General features: G+C 43.4%; 1 protein-coding gene across 1 annotated transcript in view; it reads right to left on the bottom strand.

The window, feature by feature from the left end:
- KCNF1 (potassium voltage-gated channel modifier subfamily F member 1) overlaps positions 1-3,060 on the bottom strand; it is a 41,312-nt gene extending 38,252 nt beyond the window's left edge. Inside the window, exon 1 of the mRNA XM_082303095.1 lies at positions 3,002-3,060. The gene's annotated coding sequence lies outside the window, so the exon portion shown is untranslated. The remainder of the gene's footprint in view (positions 1-3,001) is intronic.
- Between the last annotated feature and the right edge of the window lie 18,785 nt (positions 3,061-21,845).

The following is a 21,845-nucleotide window of genomic DNA, read 5'->3' as shown; positions in this document are numbered from 1 at the left end:
ACGATAAAAATAGTAAACAAGTGTCATGGGTTAGCAAGCATAGTCCCGGAAGTGATGTTCTTGCAAAGGGGTGCTTACAGCTTCCTCTGTGACCTTACAGAACCTATCAGCTGGCCAGTTTGAATATGGACAATTCTTTAAGCCACTTAAAGTTGTGACCGCCTCTGTGGTCCACATTTAAGAATAGAAACTCCGAGGCAGAGCCTCTCTGTCTCGTTTCTGGTGCTGGGACAGGTGGCGGCGGGTCCTGTGCGGGGGCCAGCGGGCCCAGACCAGGCCCTGCTCGGGCCAGGCCACGGCCATCCTGGAGCCCATGGGCCCTGCTCCACCCCTGGACCGTCGTTCCCCCCCACCCCAGCAGGGCTGTGGGCAGCCGGAGCGGCTCGGCTCCCCCCACCTTCCACTGCAGCCAAGGCCAAGATTTCAGCTGAAGCTGCACTGCTGTCTGGCAGAGGTCAGGTGAGCAACAGTGATAAGCAACATTCCAGCTGCAAGGCCTAGGTGAGATTAACCCTTTTAGTGCTGTGAAGAGCTGAAAACCTGAGGGAAGAGAAAGAGGAGATGCTTAAATCTGAAATTCTGTTGTGAAGCTATGATGTATCAGAGTATCCCGTTGTAATTTCATGAAGGCATGGGGGGTGGAGTGTTCAACTTGTACTTGTGAGCAAAAGCACCTGCGCTGAGATAGGCAGATGCTGAAGCAGCTCTAATTTGATGAGAAGTTTGAACAGGGAGAGATGGAAGTGATGAGGACTTTTGCTCCAAATGGAAAAGGAGAAAAACTCAGTTCCTAGAGATGCTCCCAGAGATTTCTTAGAGACGAAATGCTCCCAGAGATGGGTGAGGAGAACCTTTGTTTCTGAACGGCTCAACCTTAAAAATGTACCCCAAAAAACTTCAAGAGTGGACCCTCGAAAGCAGTTGCGGGAAAAGCTGCAAGTTGGGGGGAAGGGACTCACATGTGAACAGTGAGACTCCTCTTCCTAAATGGACTCAACAGTGTTATTTGGAAGTGGGCGGCTGTCTCATTGTGATAATGTGTTCATAGCATGGACAAGAGAGACTCCTCTTCCTAAATGGACTGAACAAGGTTATTATGGAAGTGATAAACAGACTGAACATCTGAAGGGTTGTCTTTTTACATTGTCACTGGAGAAGGGATAAAGGTGGGGGGAGGAGAAGTGTTCTGAAGGTGTGGTATAATTTTTTTTTCTTCTTTTAGGTCTGTTAATAAACTTCTTTATATTCTTTCAAGTTTGGTGCCTGTTTTGTGTTTCTCCTAATTCTTATCTCACAGAAGGTAAACAGTAATGAGTATTTTGGGCCAAACCACTACAACAAGAAAGTGCATCTTTTAGAAGGTGAATTAAAATCTTGGGATAAAATACTTTAAAACTATCATTGTTTACTTGGGTTTCATCTAAATTCCAGCACACTGCTGGTTTCCAAAAGCAGCTTTCCTATGCTTATTAACAACTGTTACTTTTTAGAACTTCTATGCAACAGGCTGTATTGATCTGAAAGCCCAGTTCTTAGTCACATAACTATTTGCCTTTGTCCATCAGGATGCCTGTTGACAGTATGAATCTGAGGGATACTGCTTTAAATTCTAAATATTTTCCACTACATTTTTGTGGGGATGCAATAAGTTTGGAAACACTTTAAGCAAATTTACTGGAACAGAAAAAAAAACCCAGCAGTGGTTTGGAAAGTGTGTTTGTTTTGTTCGGAGGAATTGCAAATAAAGCAAATTTCACTTGGTTTAGCATTTGCATAGGTTCTTCGTGGCATACTTGCTCCAGTCATTAGGATATTCCAATCATCCACAGCCTTCTCTCTCTTGGAGCCATGTACTGAGAACACAAAATCTTGGAGCATCTAAAATAGCTGGTGACTGTACAAAACAGAGCTGGAAAAGCTCTTGAGAATGTCAAATCCAAGTCCCTGCCTGCAGGAAGAGCATCTACTCCCAAATCCCTTCTGACAGAAAGTAGTCCAAGATGCTGCTTAAGCTCCAGTGAGGGAACACCAGTATCCCTAGCCAAACTGTTATCTTGCTTTCCTCTTCTTATCCGTGGGAAGTTTTTCCTAGTGCTTAGCCTACATCTCCCTTGCTGCAGTTTAGACCCATTAAGAATAATTATAAGCAAATTAAAAGCATCTCATATTTTATCCTCTAGAGGAGATAGCAATAAATTATTGCACCTTTAGGGCTTCTTCATTATGTATACATGATCCCAGCCTAACTTAATTTCAAGAACCACTCCTGTTTCCCACAGCCAATGCTCCTGGCTCTTGAAGTGCAGTAGTGCTGCTGTTTGCAGCACTCCCGAGGCAGCTCTAGGAATCTAGAAGAGCCCATTGGAGCTCAGCAGGAGTAAGCAGGGCCCCTGGGCTAGCTGGGGAGGTGTTTCGGGCCACTGTGCCCAGAACACACAGAGGTCATTTTAAAAAAGAAGGAATAAAATGTCAGAGTGGGACAGACAGCTGCACCTGCTTTCCCTGTGGCATCTCTGCTGTGACCCCATGCCATGGACCAGGACCGGCTCACATGACCTGACAACACAGGCCGTCTACTGCTCTTACATCATGCTGCACTCAGATTTTGTCTCGCTCCCCTGACACTGCCCTTTTCAGTCTTTTCTCTGGCCTCCCTCTCCCTCAGCAGTGCAAGAGAAACTGATGGTGCTGGGGAAGCCCTTGGCAGGAGAATTTCTGCTGATCTCTGCCAGAGACATGTCCATGTTGGCCCCATGCATGCATGCTGTGAATGCCCCTTCTTGTCCCAAACCCACCCCCATAAGATGTCACCACTGCAGTTGTTCTGTTCACCACAGTTGAAAGCTGTGGCTTTCACTACAATTACCCCAGTGAGGAAACAAGCAGATACTTAACCTGATTAAAAACAAATCACCAGACAAAAATCAGAAGCAAATTCCCTCTTGTTACTAAAGCCTTGAGTCAGGCTGACTGCCTTGGGATGAGTAATTAGCACAGATACCTGGCTCCAGGGTGGTTGAGGAAACAGGATCCTGGGAGTTCCCTGTTGAAGGATCTCAGAAGGAGAGTCAAATAAACTGCTTCCAAGGTGACAGCAAAGAGGGAGCCAGGGGTGTGCAAACCACGCCCAAGACATGTGATTTCTTGGCTGGTCCTACAGATTCAGAGCTGCACCCTTTATGTCTCCCCATGCCCAAGTGTGAAGGCATTTGGCAATAGCACCACTGACTGCCTTGGTGTAACAACCCCACAGACAACACTCCCATAGAAGTTAAGCTTACCTGAATCTTTCCCTGAAAGTCCCTGCTGCCTCCAGGAGGGTTAGACTCTAGGATTGAGAGAATTAACAGTTTCAGAGGTAATGGGACAAGGAGCCCAAAAGGCAACAAATAGGCAATGCCCTGCTGAGCATTTTGCTGCTGCTGTGAATTACACCTGAAGGGCCCTGAGCTTGAGCAATTCCGCTGTTCCCTCCTGCATACATAATTAAAGCTAAGACCCAGACATAGGAAGCCTTTGCTCCTCTTTTCTGAGCTGTTCAGCATTTCCAGCAGACCAACATCAGCCCAGCATGATTCTCCACTATCTGTCTGTCCTGGTCTTGGAGTAACAATGCTTTGAGTTGAGAGTTCAGACACCCAGTAAGTTCAAACCCCTATGAAGAAGAAATTAGTTTGACTGTTGTGCATGATATAGCAAATGCTCCTCAGATAGTCTCAGCCATCTATTCAGATTATAAAAAATAGTATTAATTTTAACTCTACCATTATGCTGCATTTATTGAGGATTGGGGACTTGCAGAACACTTTTTGTTCCATTTATTCCCATTTTCTCGTTAAAAATTGAAACCAGCCTGCACACTAGAATTGTGTTACTCTGAAAGGCCAAATACTGCTCTCTCATCTGGCAATGACAAAATTCCCATTACTTCTATTGGCACAGCACTGAGCCCTAAAGCTAAAAGTAGCTCTGTGAGTGACAGAACCATTGCATTCAAAATGAAATGCTGCTCCTGACAAAGAGCTCAATTTCTTACTTTGCTGTCATTTGTGAAAAATAATAATGATCTTTGCAGATGCCATCTGTGTAGGGTCTGCCTTGCTTCCAAAACCTTTTGCAACTTGGATTGCTTGGTCACCACTACAGAAATGCCAATAAGCCAAAAGTGGCACATCCAAGCCACAGGAGGATGGGCACAAGGTCAGCTAGAAGTTTGGGTGCCAAGGGGATAATATATAAAGGACTCCTCCTACAAATTACATCAAATTACAAGACAGGAAGATGTACATTTTCTGGTTATCTCATGCTATTTTTCCTAGGAAATCAGCTTCACCTGTGCAGCTAAATCTTGAGAAAAGAAACATGATGTTTTCTTTCCAGATAAACTGTTAGATCAGTTCAGAAAAAAATTTCATCACTGTGACAACTCTTCTGTCATGTACTGTAATTTAGTGTCTCTTTGGAAGGACCTAGATGATGAAATACAGAGACGGCAGAAAAGTGTTAGCTTGCACTTCCACAGAAAAATTTGGGGAAAAAAAATTTAAATACAAATAAAATCTGAATTTAAAAAGTAGCAACAAACTATCTAAAAACAATCTTAACCTCTTTTTAAAATAAAATCTCTGGAATCTGGAGGTGCAGGTGTGATTTTTGAAGTTTGTAAATCATTGTCATGTAAATATAATAGTCATGGCATTCTTGTCAGTAACACCAGCGCTTTGTTAACCATGTATCTTCATGTGTTCCCCCTAGAAAATGTGCTAAAAGCAATCCAAGGATTTCTTTAGGTGCTGGACTTGGCTCCAATAGGATAGTGACTGGATAGAAAGTTCTGGACAACAAAGCCTACTCCCTTTGAAGCTGACACCTTGATACAGCTTTTTTATCTCCTTCCTGTTAAGTTTTTTGATGCCGTAGCTCTTGAACCAGATGAGGGAGTGAGTGATCAGACCCTCTCCAGCACACACGACACCATGGAATTCCTCCAGAGTCCTCCTGCAAAGGTACACCCAGAGAAACAACTCTCCCTTTCTTTCCTCACCAGGGGCTGTCGCAGTGACCGCTGCTGCCCACTGCCCAGGCCAGCTCCAGAGGTGTGCAGCAGGAGTGGGGAGCAGCCGGAGGCACGGAGCTTTAAAGCTGCTCCTCTGCTCTACCCAGGGGAGCGAAGGCTCCAGGCACTGTGGCAGTCAGCAGCCCTCGACAAAGGAAAAGATAAAAAGTAGCGGGGAGGCTTGCCATGGGAGATAATCCAAGTTTACTGAAGAGGATCCACGGTGTACAAGCAACAGTTGCAGTGCTGCTACACCTTATAAAGGGGGGTTGAACAGGAGGTGTAACCCAACTAGGGACCAATAGGCGGATTAGGAGGGAGGGACGCTGGATGGAAGGACTCACATCTGGTCCAATGGTCTTGGTGGGTGGAGGGAGAGGGGTCACATGCCCCAATGGGGGCTTCGAGGTTCAGGGGATTTCCAAGAGGGGAGGTATCCGAGGGGGCAGGGTCTTGGGGGATTGACGGGGACCATATAAGGGTAATTAGGGAGGGCTTGGGTGACAGACACAGAAACAATCCAGAACTCCGGGAGGGGTTTGGGCGATTGGCAGGGAAGGAGCCAGAACAAAGAGAGGGGATAACCATTTTTGGGAGCACCAGGGGAGTGGCTTGAATCTGGGACAGGCCAACTGGGAATAGAAGTGGGGAAGGCAGGGACAAACCATTAGGGTACAAAGAACATACAAAATACAATAAAAACGTTGCATCACCACAAGGGGCATTGGTTGGGCCACAGGCTAACCTGCAGACTAAGACTAGGTAGTCAAAACTTACAGCCAGCACCTCAGCCCTGTTTGCGGGCTTGTTTATGCCACAAAGCACTGTTTGAAATCTACTGGTAAGGTCAAGCACCGGAGAAAGTTTTCAAATGTCTAATTATCTCGTTTAAACCTCCTTCTGAAATATTTTCTTTCTAAATTATGAAGAGGTTTAATAACGGCTTTCCGCTTCATTAACTCTTTAATATACCTGGAGTTAGAAAACCCATAAAAATCTTGATTAATTGCCCAGCAGTGTTGTCTGACATACGGTAAGATTTACACCAATATTAAAACCTTTCTGAGAAAGTGAATTTTTACATGACCTCAACATCTAGTTTGTGAAAAGATAGAAAACTGATCCCATGTCATATTTCTCTTTTTCTGAAAAATTTTCATGGAGCAGCAATTTGCCTGAAGAGTGCAGCAATGCATTCAGCTAGAACAAAATCTTTGAAAACTGTGTGAAAATGGCACCTTGACAGTATTTCACAAGTATTTATCCAAGGTCAGAATTTAACATAATAGGCATATTTTGTTAACAAACATCTCTTCTTCTGATGTGGAAATAGCATGAGATGAGTTTTAAAACACAGCAGCATAAGTGATGGCTGCTAAGCACATGGCTTCTAAATCTTTTTGTTACTGCCCAACTGCCCTGCATTTTGAGATGTTCAGCACAAAATTGGGTTTCGTTCACAAATGGTCTGTTTTACATCCAAAACTCGGAACTTTTAATATTCAAAAGGCTTGGTCCAGTCAACATGCATTTGAGGTGTATGAGGAATGGAAAATGAGCAAATAATGTACTGCCAATTGTCCTTTAACCAATCTGACCGATTCATTTGAGAACAGGGGTGACTTCCAAGGATACCCAGCACAGTGTTAATGTTGAAATCTTGAGACATTCTCTTTAAAAAGAAAATTAAGATAAAAGTAGCAAGATGTCAAAATGTGTGAATTGTGAATTACCATTTAATATTGCAGTGAAGAAACATATGAATAAAGACAAGAATGCCTTGCTGCTAAAAATAACTTCTTGTTTTTAATGCTGATCTGCAGCTGTAATGAGAGTGTTCAGCATTTTTCAAGTTATCAATTTTTAAATCTAGCAGATTGTATCAGCGTGAGAGGAGAAAAACTCACTCTGACTTTTACACAAAATGTAATTATTTTTCTAGCTTACCTCAGATTTTGGAAACAAAGTATATCCTCCAAACCAAAGGCAAACCAAAGGCAAACCAAAGGCAAGCTATCGGCTTGGTATTAAGCCAAGCATGAAATCACAGAGCACCAAAGAGAGCCCCTGGGAGATAAGAAATACTTAGAGGCAGGACTACTTCAAAAAGTGTAGGATGATCATCCTCCTCTATTGTACAAGTGGCTTTTCACACACAAATCTGCCATGATTAAATTAATATTTGTGAGCTTAACTGTGATCCTTTCTCCTTTGCTTAATGAAGGACTAATTCCACTGAAGCTGAAGGAGCTACTCACATGTGACTGACGTCAGAATTAGGCTTCATACGTGGTTTGGATGACTTTGATTTTTTTGGGGGTTCTGTTGAGCCTGCTCTCCCAAAGCTTTCTCTTCTTCATTGGAAGGCCCTGCAACATTCAAAGGGGGCTTAAAGTGAATTAACAAATGGGTATCAATGGGAAGAAGCATTTACAGTTGGATTCTGTGGGAGAAACAGCATTTTCACTCAGGAGCAAAGAATGTAACAAATGTCATATTTCTAACACGCCATTGCCATTTTGGCAATGTTTTCAGAACAATTTGGCACAGTGTCCAAATATATTTATCACTGACAAGTAGCCTGTTCCAAAGGTTTTGAAAAAAGAAAGTGTTAGGCAATGAAAAGAGAAAGAAAAATATAACAATATAAGGGTGATGCCTTTTCCTGGTCTTAAAATCAAGAATCAAACACGGTTAGAAGGGAAAAAGGGGTTTTACCTCAGTATTTATTTTAAGGATCTTTAGGTGCACACGTCCAGGTGGAATGGGCCGAAATGCACACCACAGTGCACACCCACAAAAGATCTGGTATAACATTATAGGTCTTACTAATTAGCATATCTATACAAAATTCCCCAATGAGAGGCTCAAGTGAGCCCCCCTCCCCAAGGAACCTTCCCCTGGATAGTTCTATCTTAGTTTACAGAATGTGTTCTGGAGAGGACCTTGGGGTCTGGGGCACACTGATCCCTACCTAGGAGGCTTCTAAGATGTTTAGTCTCCTAGCTTAACAAAATAAGTCTAAGAATGTAGGCAAAAAAACCACTAAGAACACAAAAAGCTATAAAAAAAGTATATAAAAGGGGTATAAAAGAAAAGGCAAAAAAATCATCATGGCATCAAGGGAAAAGTGGAAAGGCAACTGTGATATCTTGATTGAATGACAAGCAAAGTTTCTGTGTGTTCGCTGCAAGAGAAAAAAGGGGTTTGTGACTGAGAGGCTTTTGAAAGGACCTGTCACAGCTCAAAATCCTAGCAAAGGTGAGGCACAAGTCTCTGGTACAGCAGTCAAGGCAGCCTTTATATCTTTATCTCACTAGTTATAGGGAGATAAAAAAACCACAGTGCCTTGTATCTGAAAAGGCTGCATGTTAACATAACTATCTTAATGTCAAAGAATATCTTGGTTTTCCATGAGAATAGCTGTGACACTAAGCACTTCTAATCATTCTATCAGATTATCCAGATACATTATTTTTATAGACTGAGAATTTACGAAGCAGATACTTCAGAACATAAATTTGGGCTGGAGGTTAGGGATGAAGTGGGGGTTTTGTGGCAAATTCATATTTGTTCAGTTCTTGTCCTATCTTCTCCAGCATGCAGCAACACTTAACAGCCCTAAAAAAAGATGCAAAAAATCACTATCTTGCCAGATAACTCTCTTTTATTTTTTCTGCTCTTTTTTCTTCACACCCCACTGATGCCATGATGATTTTTTGCCTTTTATTTTATACCCCTGTTATACTTTTTTTACAGCTTCTGTATTCCTAGTGCTTTTTGCCTACATTCTTGGACTTGTTTGTCAAGCTAAGAGACTAAACATTTTAGAAGCTTCGTAGCTAGGGATCAGTGTGCCCCAGACCCCAAGGTCTCTCCAGAACATATTCTGAAAACGAAGATAGAACCATCCAGGGGAAGGCTCCTTGGGGAGGGGGGCTCACTTGAGCCTCTCATTGGGGAATTTTGTATAGATATGCTAATTCGTAAAACCTATAATGTTATCCCAATCTTTTGGGGTGGGCATTTGGCGGGGTGCATTTCAGTGCATATGACCTGGACGTGTGCATGTAAGGATCCTTAAAATAAATACCAAATACCAAAATCCCTTTTCCCCTTCTAACTGTGTTTGATTCTTGATTTTAAGACCAGGAAAAGGCATCGCCACCACTTTTCCAGCACCCATGCTACAGTTCTGTAAATCAACACCACAACAAAATGGCTTTTGTACCCAGTCCTGAAGAATTTCAGTTAATAGATATCATTGTCTATAACTATACATAATATTGACTAGATTTAGTCATAGTGATCTTAGAAAAATAAGTCCTCTTGTTATCCATATGACCAGTTCAAGATGAGCACAGTACCACAGAATCACTGCATGGCTGAAGTTGGAAGGGATGGCTGGAGCTCACCTGGTCCAACCCCTCTGCTCAAGCAGGACCACACAGAGACAATTACCCATGACCATGCCTGGATGGCTTTTGATTATCGCCAAGGATGGAGACTACATGACTTCCTTGTGCAACCTGTGCCAGTGCTGGGTCACCCTCCCAGCACTGTTGGGTAGCTCATTCTGAAGAAGAAAATATTTGCCCTGTGGTCCAAGGATGACTTCTGCTTCCAAAAGGATATTCAGACCCCCTGGAACCACAACAACTGTGATGGATTTTTTAGGACAAATGGGACATATTCCCAGTATCCGCTGGGAATTATGGATCTGCAGGGGACAAACTGATCATCAGATATCTTTATCTGTGGAAATGAATGAAACTTTTTTCCTGTATTGTAAGTCCATGGCTGTTACTGTGCAGAACTCATAGATGTCCTATGGAGCTTCAAATTCCAATAGGTTTAGACAATTGAAGTCACTCTAGGACTATTTTGACTACAAAGCCTGCTTAGGCCCTTCAGACTCCTGTAGCTACCAATATACAGGCACATAAATGTGTTTATCTCAGTCTTGAACTGAATCCCATCCCATCTCTGTTCACTTCTAAGTATATTCTTATTCTTGACTACTCTGTGCCTGAGTGACTTACATTTCTAGCACTGACATAAAAATAAAAAGCTACTGTTGAGAGTTTTTAAAGGAAACACAATTTTAGAGTTTCAGCTCTTTTACCTTTGCTTATGATTGAACAAGGAACTTCAGTAAAGTTCAGAAACATACTATTTGTGATGGTATGTTTTCTATATGCAAGATTAGAGTAGACTGGTCTGTAACTAAGGTTAGGTGATCCCTGGCACAGGTTAGTAATTACTGTAGGTTAAATTAGCTGAAGTCCCCAGTCTGCTACACAGACCCATTCCAGCCTTTTTAGAGCATTCCCTGGCATGGGCTAGGCAATTCAACATTAAATGCTCCTGCATCTAGTTTGTTATTGGATCTAGACAGCAATGGCAAAACCATTGTGGATGACTGTGTTATTCCCTGTCATGCCACATTACAGGGCATTACATGGACCTGTTGAAGCGACTCCAGAGGAGGGTCACCAGACTGATTAGGGAGATGGAGCACTTTTCCTACAAGGAAAGGCTGAGTGAATTGAGTTTGCTCAGCCTGGAGAAGAAAAGGCTTCAGGGTGACCTAATTGCAACCTTCCAGTTCCTGAAGGGAGCCTAAGATGTAAAGATGGACAGAGACTATTTACAAGGGCACGTAGTGACAGGACAAGGGAGGGAATGGCTTCAAACTGAAAGAGCATGGATATAGATTGGATATTAGGAAAAAATTCTTTATTGTGAGGCATTGGTACAAGTTGACCAGAGAAGTTATGGATGCCCTATTCCTGGAAGTGTTCAAGCCCAGTTTGTATGGGGCTTTGAGCAACCCGATCTAATGGAAGGTGTCCCTGTCCATGGCAGGGAGGTTGGAACTGGACGATCTTTTAAGGTTCATTCTCCTCAGTCCAATGGATGTGTGCATGCACAGGACAAGCCAGGTCTTGGCACAGGCTCTGCCTGGCACACAGGGGCAGAGGAGGTGCACTCTGGGCTGATATTTCACCCCTCTTCCCTCCCTCAGAAATTTCAGCCACTGAAACACTTGAACAAAGTTTTGCCTTACTATAGTATGAGGTATTCAGTATTTACATCTTGCCACTGCCAAATGTTTTTAGTATCAGCTTTTTGTTTTAAGTAAGTTAAGGATCTTAGTTAACCCTAATCAAATAACTACAGGTTTTCCAGGCACAGAAAACTAAAATTCAGTGATTTCTGGCCATCTATGAAAACATCCACAAAATCTGAGTTTCTTATTATTTAAATTATTAATTTTATCTGAATGTCATTTCCATTTGTGTTAATTTTGATGTAGTTGGGAAAGTGAGCAGCTAGTGAGGCTGTTAATCAAACATTCCCTGAATCAAAACAACTGGCTAATTAGTTCTAGATGCATATGGGTTTTATTATGCATGAATTAGTTACTAATTCACCCATCCTGCATTTTAATATTCAGCTAGCAAGCTCACATTGGTTTTACAGACACTTTTGTGTTTTCCCAAACTGAGACCTTTGTTACTTACTGAAGAGCTCCAAATAGTAAATAAATATTTAATGATGTTTTGGGAAAAACATCCTCTTTTAACTTGTTTAAAGAAAATAGTTTATTGAACAGCAGAAAAATTCAAGAGATGAGCCATGTTCTTCTCAAACTCAGCCTGGAGCCCAGGGAAAAAAAGATGTTGCCAATAGTGCAATTTGCTGGTGTCAAAAGTGGAAGGGCTGCCAGAGCCTGAAGCCAGCTAACTCCAATTGCTCCCCGCTGTGAAGAGCATCTGATCATTGGTGACTCACAGGGTGCATGCAAAAGAAATGAGCCTTGTCATGCTTTAACCCCAGCCAGCAGCCAAGCCCCAAGCAGTCACTCACTCCCCCAGCAGCAGGGTCAGGGAGAGAATCAGAAGGGTAAAAGCTGGAGAACTCGTGGGTTGAGTTAAAGGCAGTTTAATAAGGAAAGCAAAAGCCCAACACACAAGCAAAGGCAAAATAGTGAATTAAAACACTGTTTCCCAAGGTCTGGCAGGTGTTCAGCCATCTCCAGGAGAGCAAGGTCCCATCACACGTAACAGTGACTTGGGAAGACAAACACCATCACTCCAAACATCTCCCCTTCCTCCTTCTTCCCCCTACTTTATATACTGAGCATGATATCACATGGTATGGAATCTCCCTTTGGTCAGTTTTCGTCACCTGTCCCAGCTGTACCTCCTCCCAGCCTCCCATGCACCCCCAACTCCTCACCAGTGTGGCAGTAAGAAAAGCAGAAAAGGCCTTGGCTCTGTGCAAGCGCTGCTAAGCAAAACCCAAAACATCTCTATATTATCAACCCTGTGTTCAGCACACATCCAAAACACGGCCCTGTACCAGCCAGTACAAAGACAATTAATTCTATCCCAGCAAAAACCAGCATACCCATGTCTGCAACTAGGAGGAAGAGTAAGAGGACAGAGGCAGTAGATCCTGTCTCTTTACATCTATGGGAGGAAACCAGAGATAGGGGCTAAAAAAATCAAAGGGAGAAGCTGGGTCTGGTGCAGCAGAGAAGTGGATGACTAGGAGAGATAAATCCCATTTACTTTTATTATGAAGATACTGTGTTCATTGTTAGGGAAGAGCAGGCATAAATTTTCTTGCCACTGTCACATAGAAGCATGACAACAGTGGTAAGGTTGGAAATTATCAATAAACCCTGGCTTTTTGTAGAGAGTCAAACTCCCCAAAACCTCCTGCTGTAGCTTCCTCACAGGAAGCAGTTAAATCCAGAGTTAGTTCAGCACCCATAGGAGAAAATGCAGCTTATGTCTCCAGGTACATCTGGGAATTCTCACTAGCAATTAAAGGCAGGAGATGACAGCACCCAGGGCCAGAGAAGAGCTGGGTCACACAAATGCCCTGAGCTGCCTCCACTGCACCATGGGCACAAGCCTTCGTGTGGGGCTGGCAGCACTGCTGGTGTAGGGCATCCCGTTCTCCTTTGGCATGGGGACATGGGGCATGGCTTTGTCCCAGAGCAGCCTTGTGCATGTGACCTGCTCTGTCTGTAAGACTGACCACCAACACATGGACTATCCCCACCCCCCTCGCCCCCCCCACTCCTCAGGGCCACTGTCTCTCCAGGGCTGTGCTTGCTGCAGTCACAGGGTATTACCGCAGGCCTGGGCCCTAGGGTACATCACCGTGTCCCGCAGCCATAGGGAGAAGCAGGAGAGAAGATCCAGCAGGCAGGAATTGTGCAGCAAGATTGATTTATTTAATTATTTTACAAACTCTTTTATAGACCTTTTTCTTCATAGTCTAATTGGACAAAGGATCAGCCACCCCTTGGGGGTGATTGGCTAAAATCCTAAACATCCATTGTCAAAATATTTTTCTACTATACCATAAACAAGACTTTTCAAGGTTGCAGGTGGTTTGGTTGTTTACATAACTCTGCTACCTCTTCTGTGAGAGAGAAAAGTCTCTCACGGACTTAGAAAATAGCAAGAAAATCCTTGCTAGCAGTGTCAGAGACTGAAATATTATATTTTCTGACTTAAACATTTTCTTAAAGGACTTTTTAAAACTGTATTACAAAAGCTGAAGAGAACACACCCTGAATGGGTCCCTGACTGAGGCCTGACACCGTTCACTGATGAAGATAAGATAAAGTAACAGCTCAGGGCTGGAGACATTCACTGAGCACAGGCTTAACACCTCCAAGATGAGGACCACAGCCCCAGGGCTATCAGCTGCCAGGCTCACACAGACCCTCGAACCAAGGGGTGGAGGGAGGAGAGGCTCTGGGTATCTGGGAAAAGCCTCTGGTCAGAGGTGCAGTGACTGCCCATCCTCCACTGTGCAGAGCCCAGCTGAGGGATCCTCACTGGGGGGAAGCTTATCCACAGCAGAAGGGGGTGACATGGCCCATCACAGAGGCCCCCCTCAAAGGGGTCCCCAGACCCTGCACCAGAGCACCAGAAGTGATGCAACAGACCCTCAGTGTTGCAAGGGACAGTGTCAAGCTGGCCCCTGCGAGGGGAGACACCTGGGCATTCATTCCCACCTGGCCCGAAGTGTATATTAATCCACGGAGCTCTGCACTCTTTGGCGTGTGGCGGTGTGTGGCAGCATGTAGCGGCGTGGCCACAGCAGCAACAGGGCACCCTCACCCCCAGCAGAGCAGATGGAGGGGAGCAACGAGACGTAGTTGGGACCCTCAGATGGGTGATACGCTTCCACCTAACCCCTGTCATCTCTCCCTGTTCCCCCAGCCCCCCACGCACACTTCTTTTTCTTTCTCTCTTTCTTTTCTCTTCCCTTCTCTTTGCCTCTTTTACTATTAAATAAAATACATCCATTTTTTAGCATCATCATCTAACCTCGTTTGGTTTTAATCTCATTTCTGGGGATATTTTGAACCTTCTAAGTTCTTTCCGGTTTATGCTCAGAGACTTAGCTTGCTTTGCTTTCCTGGGTCTAAACCGGATTGTAACAAGCAGTATTTTTGTATCTACAACAGGGCACTGGGGAACTTCCTTGGATATCTATTACAAGGGAAGAAGAATGAGATCTAATGAATGAAAATACAGAACTTAGGATACAGCAGCTAACAACTTGCAAACCTGACAATGACATTTTGTTCCTGTTATGGAGCCTTGAAGATCACTTATTTCTTTATTTTTAATGTGTGTGTTTTGTACTTTGTGTTCTTCTCTCAAAGGTGATTTAAATCTCAGCAGATATTTCCCTTTATTAAAGTGGTATTGAAATTTCCTCAAGCCACTTTGCAAAGTTTCTGGTTACAGATTTTTAGGGACTGTGAATGTTATGTTCCTGTGTCATCCCCTCAGAACAAGATGTTTGATCACTCACAACTGTAACTTTTTGTCTTCCTAATTTTTCCTCAAGCCTAATGGGAGATTGCAGGAGTTGTGGTCCTGAAAAACCACATGCAGCAGGAAGTGAAATGCTTTGTTGGCAGATCAGGCAGAGAACACTCAACTGCATCTCCATCCATGGTGGTCTCCCACAGGGCACAACATTTCAGTGTCATTTATGTGCCTGGCCACTGCCAGGGCTACTGACTGGCACTAGATGTGCTTGATGCAGAGGACAAGCGTTGCATACTGGAATTATATGCTTAAAGTTGCAAAGATGCCTAAAGATTTTCTGTATCAGAACCTCTCCCTTGAGGACACAGTGGCATATGATGAGCCCTTCAGTGAAAGAGCCAGTTCAGGAAAGTCCTGTTCAAACTACGCCTGCCATGGCGTAGTGCCCACCTCTTTCATCAGAGGTGGCCTCTTTGCTTACAGTGACCCAAAATCTCTGTGGTCATACTGTAACTCAGATTTCTGAAACTTTCTAGTCCTTCACAAGTGCTTTTGGGGGTGACATCACTTCACAGATGTGTACTGTGAAAAAACCAGACATCCCCTAATGCAGCCACCCAAATCCTAGGGATTTTGTCTGTGCTGGAACTGCAGCTCATCATCTTTAGTCAGTGGCAAGAAACAGCACTTGCGAGGAGAAATCCAGCCCTGTGCCTTTGGATGATCAGTCTCTGGAGATGCTTGCTTCTCTCCACCAACATATCCAGAATGACTGTTGTACACTGATATTGGAACAAGGCTGGGTGAGATAAAGTCCGCTCAGATGGTTTTGGACAGGGCACAGAGACTGGAGCTGTATCCAGTAACAGATATGAGCTATTCAGACTGATGTGGGTGTAAGTCCTTCCTCAGATGTTGTCATGTCACGCTTAGCTTTGATGGCACAAGCCTTGGCTGGAGCTCTACAGCCATAGAAGATGCTGACTGCAGCAGGCTGTGGCCTGTCCCTGGGAAAGGGGTCTCTGGCACTAATGCAGTGCAGCAGGTGGGGGTCTGATTGCTGCCCCTGGGTGCCTCTCCTTCAGATGAAGGGACACAACAATAGGAGTGTCTTTTCAGCAAAGAATGCCCTGATACTCACAAATTGTTCCACATCATGACAAGGGATAACATTTTGAAATTTCCGAATGAAAAAAAAAAAAAAAGGAACAAAATATATCTGGGATCAGTGGAAAAAACCTATTCTAAATACATCCCTTTGAATTTTACATTGCAGGGAAAATGCTACATACTTAACAGGAAATACATTTCTGTTATTACAATGAACATTTCTAACCTAGTAGTCTAGATTGCAATCTATTATCCTAATGCACTAATAAAGTGGCAATGAAATGTTTTGGCTTCTCCTCATTGGAGTTTTAGAGAAACTGATTTTTTCCCAAAAACATTGTTTCAATTAAACAGCATTTTTCATTGCAAGATTGTTCTTTGAGAATTTTGAGGTAGCTTTATCTATGACAAGAAAGATTCATAGATTACAGATGCTGCTGGTCTGAATTTGTCGCCTATATAAACATATTTCCTGTACCATGCTGGATTTGCAGATAAATCTTTTTTCCCAACATAAAATAAGGGAGAAAAAAATTAGATTAAGAGAGATTATTTTAATCTTAGAACTGTTAGAAAATAGATTGATGTGTTGTCAGAGTGAAAAAGAGACCCAGAAAGTGAAAGCTAGGGCTGAAAATGTCAGACTTAAAATAAATCTAACCAGGCAAGTTGAATTTTAAATTGTTCCATAATACTACAGTGACACTCTGAGCAATAATTAAGTTCTCTATTGTTTGCATTCAGTGAAGAATCTTTTAATATCCTGCAATTTATCATTCTAAAACTGCATAGCAATATAATCCACTCCATTCTAAATAGAGCTGTAATTGTTAAAGAAATGGTAAAATGCATCAGAAATTCACCACAAACTGCTGGCATCATTTTTATTGGGACATGGTTTGGTGATTTGTCATGAGATATTGAGATTAGTTCACTAAAGACAAAATCTGTAGGAGTACTAAGCAGTGAGCAGAATAGAGATGCTCAGACCCCTTCCTGATGAGGAGGTTTAGGGCCTCTTTGCTCCATTTCCTTTAGACAGAGCTCAGGGTCTGTTCTTGGCTGCACTGGCAGATGGCTGTGTTTGTTTTAGTGGGTCGTCCCCACTGAAGTGTTTGCTGGTGTAGATAACAGCAGAACTGGACCTTGCAGCAGTGCATGGACCAGTTGCATGTTGCAGCCACTCATGGTTTGTGCGATTTGAAGCTTGGTGCCCAAGCTGACTGCACACGTGAGATCAGTGACTATCCATCATACTGAGGCACTGGGATGGAGTCACCCTCACCCAAGTCTGGACACTGAAAGTTTTAAGTTTTAAATTCTAAGTTTGCCCCACAGCCTACAACTTTCCTGGGTCTTAGGACTCCAATGTAAAGCCACAGCACTTCTTCAAAGAAAGAGATGCTCAAGTTAAACAGCTGCTGAGAATTCCCAATTCAGTTGTTTTGGGCCAAGAGAGAAGGTTGTCATCTGTAAGGCAAGCCATTCTCTAACTGATAAAATCCATTGTCTCCTAATGCATGCCATATTAAGGCATGTCATTTTAAGTCTCCTCAAAGGAGCAAGTCTCCTTCATCCCTCCTCCTACTAAGCTTCAGCAGTTTGGGCTGCAGAGACCTCTTGGTAGCTTTTGTCATTGATCACCATGTGGTACCCCTTCCATCAGGAGGCTCCTTTTAAGCTGTTCCTCTAGTATTTGGGAAGCCTAGATATGAAAACCTTTAAGCTGAGTACTAAGTTCATCACCTGCACCATGGGATAGTGAAAGAGCACACGATGACAAGTATCCCAGAAAAAGGAAGGGAAAAAGCATGAGGGTGTCAAAATCAGGAGAAGCTGCTAATTCCCAGATGTAAAAGATGCAGGCAATCCACTGATGCACAAGGCAGGGACATCTCCCTCATTCCCACAGCATTATTTCTTCCTCAGAAAGTGGCTGCATGCAGGCAGTTGCCCACCACCCCATTTCACACCCTGGAGAGCTGAGCCAGATGTTCTTCAAACACAGCTAAAGGCTGCAGGACCCCTGTCCTCAGGAGGACCCCCCTTCTGAAGGCTGATGCCTGACCAGAGAATGCACAGGAGAAAGGGGAGCCACAATGCTGCCCTCACACAGCACCTACTCATTGGTCCTCTCCTGGGCATGAAATGGTCTGTAGGCAAACTTCCAATGAGTATCTCAAGAGACAGGGCCTTCAGAAAGGATCTGTGTGTGGAGAGTGGTGGAGGAGAGAAATCATGTGGTGATAAGTGATAAGAAACCAAAACAGGCAGCTGCCAAAACCTGAAATACCTGTAAACACTGACTATGAAGACATGGTTAAGATAAAACATAATGCTTTAACACAGGGTTCAGTGAGTTGAAGACAAGAACCTTTGCTTTGCTCAGTTGGGAAAGAGAACATAAAAAACCTGAACTTTTCACAATGAAGCAGCAAATAATTACTTTGCCTTATTACCCTGTCATCTTCCTCTTCCCCTCAGCCCTCATGAGTCATCACTCATCCCAGTGGCAGTGTCACAGATCTGCTAATGGAAACCACATTCTGCTGGTGGTGCTAAGGACTAAGTTCTCCTCTGCATAGGAAGAGCAGGGAATGAGCAAACAGCTGTCTTCCCTCCTTGGCCTTGCTCTGGCATGGGGAAAGAAATGAGCTGTGTGCAGGAAGAGAAACTGAGGATCACAGCTATCCAGGGCGGCTGCAATGCCAGGACGCAGGAAAAACAGGGAAAGACAGTTAACATTAAAGAAACTCTGTGAGGACTCAGGGTTTTTTCCTCTGAATTCCCCACATACAGACTCTTTGTTTCCAAAGGCACTATGTTTCCAAACTCAAGTTCCCATCTATAAGTCATTTTACTCATTTCTACTTTTTTTTTTTTTCAGGAGGAAATCTAGTATTGCAGAAAAAAATGCTCCTAGAATTTGGGTTCTTTCTCTTTAATTCCACAGAAGTTATCAGAGACAGTAATTAATGAGATGTGGGATTCTAATAATTATTACTATTCTTTCTCATTATTGTGTCTTAAAATATGAAGTTTGCTCATACTTATTATAAATTCTCAGCTGCTCCTAGCCAACCATTCAATTTAAGGACACAAGCACTACAGGTGGGTAAGACGCAATTTCCCCCTGTACATTTGTACTACCACAGGTTTCTAAATCTCAGCAGTATCAGAAAGCAAACTATTCTACCCTTTTCAAAAGCTGATTTATTAACGTCTCAGAAAGAGAAGCAGCATTGTTAAAAATGCACAGTAATTTGCTGTTCTTAAAATCAATCAAGCACAGCCAGCACTGGCTGCTATATTGACAGGATAAAAACATGAGGCAGCCCACTGCACCAGCTCCAGCACTGCTGGCTGCGATCTCCTCAGGCTGGAGACAAGTGTGAACATTGCCAGCCATGTCCCCACAGAGTTCGCTAAGATCCAGCTAAGAGTAACTTGGAGGCAAGCAGAGAAGTATGTAACACTTCCTTAATATCCTTCAGAGGTGCTCAGATGAACTGGAGGTTGAAACCCTGAAAAAAAATGGGCAGCTGGGAGCTGTTAAGATGAGATTGACTTCAGAGGGACCAAGGGAACTTTTTTGCTTTGAGTGACTTACAGAAGGAGCTGGGAAAAGGAAGAAGATTCCTGCTGTTCTTGTCTATCCCAGGGGAAATAGGTTAAGCCAGTGTTCTGCAGCACTGTCCAGCCCCACCACTGAATCCCTGGTCCTCAGGGTCACAGATACCACATTTCCCAGTGCCTCTTCATTCCAACAGGACACCTGAAATAAGGAACACCCCTCATCATGGCTTTCTGCAGATAAGGATACTGAGTTCTATTAGTGGGAACAGTCACATGGTATCTACTGCAGGTCACAACTGCTGTTAGCCCTCGAGCCTACACTGTAGAGTCACACCACCTAAGTGAGATGCTCTTGGATGACAGGCCAAAAACATTAAGATTCTTTTAACCAGGACAACCTGCCAACTGTGGTACACTACTGAGTGCTGTTTCATGGCTGTCTTCTATACTGATGAACTAAATAGTGCCAGAGCCCCTGTCCTACCCCTGAGGCAACAGATACAGCTGGCTGGCATCCTTATTATCAAAAAGAAAAATGTATGACCACACTGCATTTGTCTACTGGGAGAAGTCTCTGGCTCATGGCACTTTTTGGACCATGCCCAGGAATCCTTTGGGAGAGTTTTAGTTGGTCCGGGATTAAATCACGCCATGTTTTTCTCTGCAAATCCATATATGTCCAAGCTTAAGGGCCTGTGGCTACTTACTTGAATAGTCTAGAGGTAGCCTTCTGTAATGCAGATAGTCAGTATCTGTGTGCACCTGTGAAATTTTCATGTTCAGTAGAGGTTTTGGTACAAAATTACTAAGAACTGCTCTGGTAAGGCATCATTTACTGGTTTAGAAAGTTGCAAAAAATCCAAAATATAGAATGTAGGACTATCATGATGTCCTGGCCTGATGTTATGAAGCCACTTTATTCTTTAGCGGTCCGCTCTGTGCCCGAGGACGCTGTGCCTTTAAGATGGACCCGGGGGCGGGGCCGGCGCCACGGGCCGAGTGCGGGGCTGTTGAACGGTTGAGCCCAACGGCTCGGGGGCTTCGGGGGGCTGGGCAGCACTGAGGAGGGAGTGCGCTGGCAGCGCTGTGTTGATCTTTCGGTTTCTTTTGTGTTCCGGCTGGCTGGAAAAAGGTTCTATTGGTTTTTTCTTGTTCTTTTTCCTTTCCCTCCCCCTTGCCTCACTGCCTTCCTTCCCTCCTCGCCGGTCCAGGGAGCCTGCAGGGGTGGCCCTGGCTGGTCCAAGCCCATGTGTCTGTTCCCTCTCTGGGAATTTGTTGTAGTTTGAGGTTGTTTTTTTGTTCGTTTGGTTGGGGTTTTTTGTTTGTTTGTTTGTTTATCCTGTTCTACCCTATGTTGTTTGTGTGTTAATAAACAGTTTATATTTTTTCCCCACTTTCACTTCTTGTGACCCATTTGTCTCATTGACTGAGGAAAAGGGGAGGTCCTTGTCCCGTGAGAGGAGGTGCTCATTCCGGAGTGCTTCCTCCTAAAATTTTGTCTCCAAAAACCAAGACACATGGTCACTTCATATTTTCAGTATGGGCCTCATCAAATCTGTAGCAGTTACCCTATCCTTTACTCTGAAATGAGTTTATGGTGAAATAATAGTTTTCTGTATAATAATCTTTCTGTATTGTAAGAAGCCACTGAACACAGGGTCTCTCCACAAATGATCAAAACTAGCTACTGAGATTTTCCTATTCAATTTAGGGACAAAAATCTCATATGGCAGCATTTCCCAAGGGGAGGAAAAAATGAAAAGGAAGAGCAGATTTTAAATATTTTTGTGCATTCTCAAGGAAATTTTAAAATATAGAAAATTTAAGGAAGGCGTACTGCTGATTTTTTTTCTTTTTTTTGGCTTGGGTTTAGCTTTTGCTGAACTTCTAGTAGTTACTGGCTAATGCATAATATTCTTTGCATAGGTACCAAAGCACTGTGGTGATGGCTGTGGCATAGCAGCTGAGAAAAGGAAAATGAATTTGAGGCTGTGGCAGACTGAAAGGTCTGTTGTTGTTTTGCTGTGATATCTTTACTAACGTAAGTATTGTAACCATGACATTCTTGCTACAGGGATAACATGATCCATCCTTCCATAAACCTAGAGGATAGTTAAAAACCTTCGGGGCTGATATACTTCCCAGAACAGCTCCAGTTTTTAGAATATTTGTGTATAATAAATGGTTATGGGTGAACTCTGAACAAAATAACTAATCAGTGTCACAACTGCATCTGTGCTATCTCAAAACAATCTCCCCAAAAGCAGACATCCTCATTTTAACCATAG

This window comes from Coloeus monedula (assembly GCF_965178545.1).
Source record: "Coloeus monedula genome assembly, chromosome: 2".
NCBI lineage: Eukaryota > Metazoa > Chordata > Aves > Passeriformes > Corvidae > Coloeus > Coloeus monedula.
Note: the sequence above shows the minus strand (reverse complement) of the source record. Positions and strands in the feature narration are given on the sequence as shown.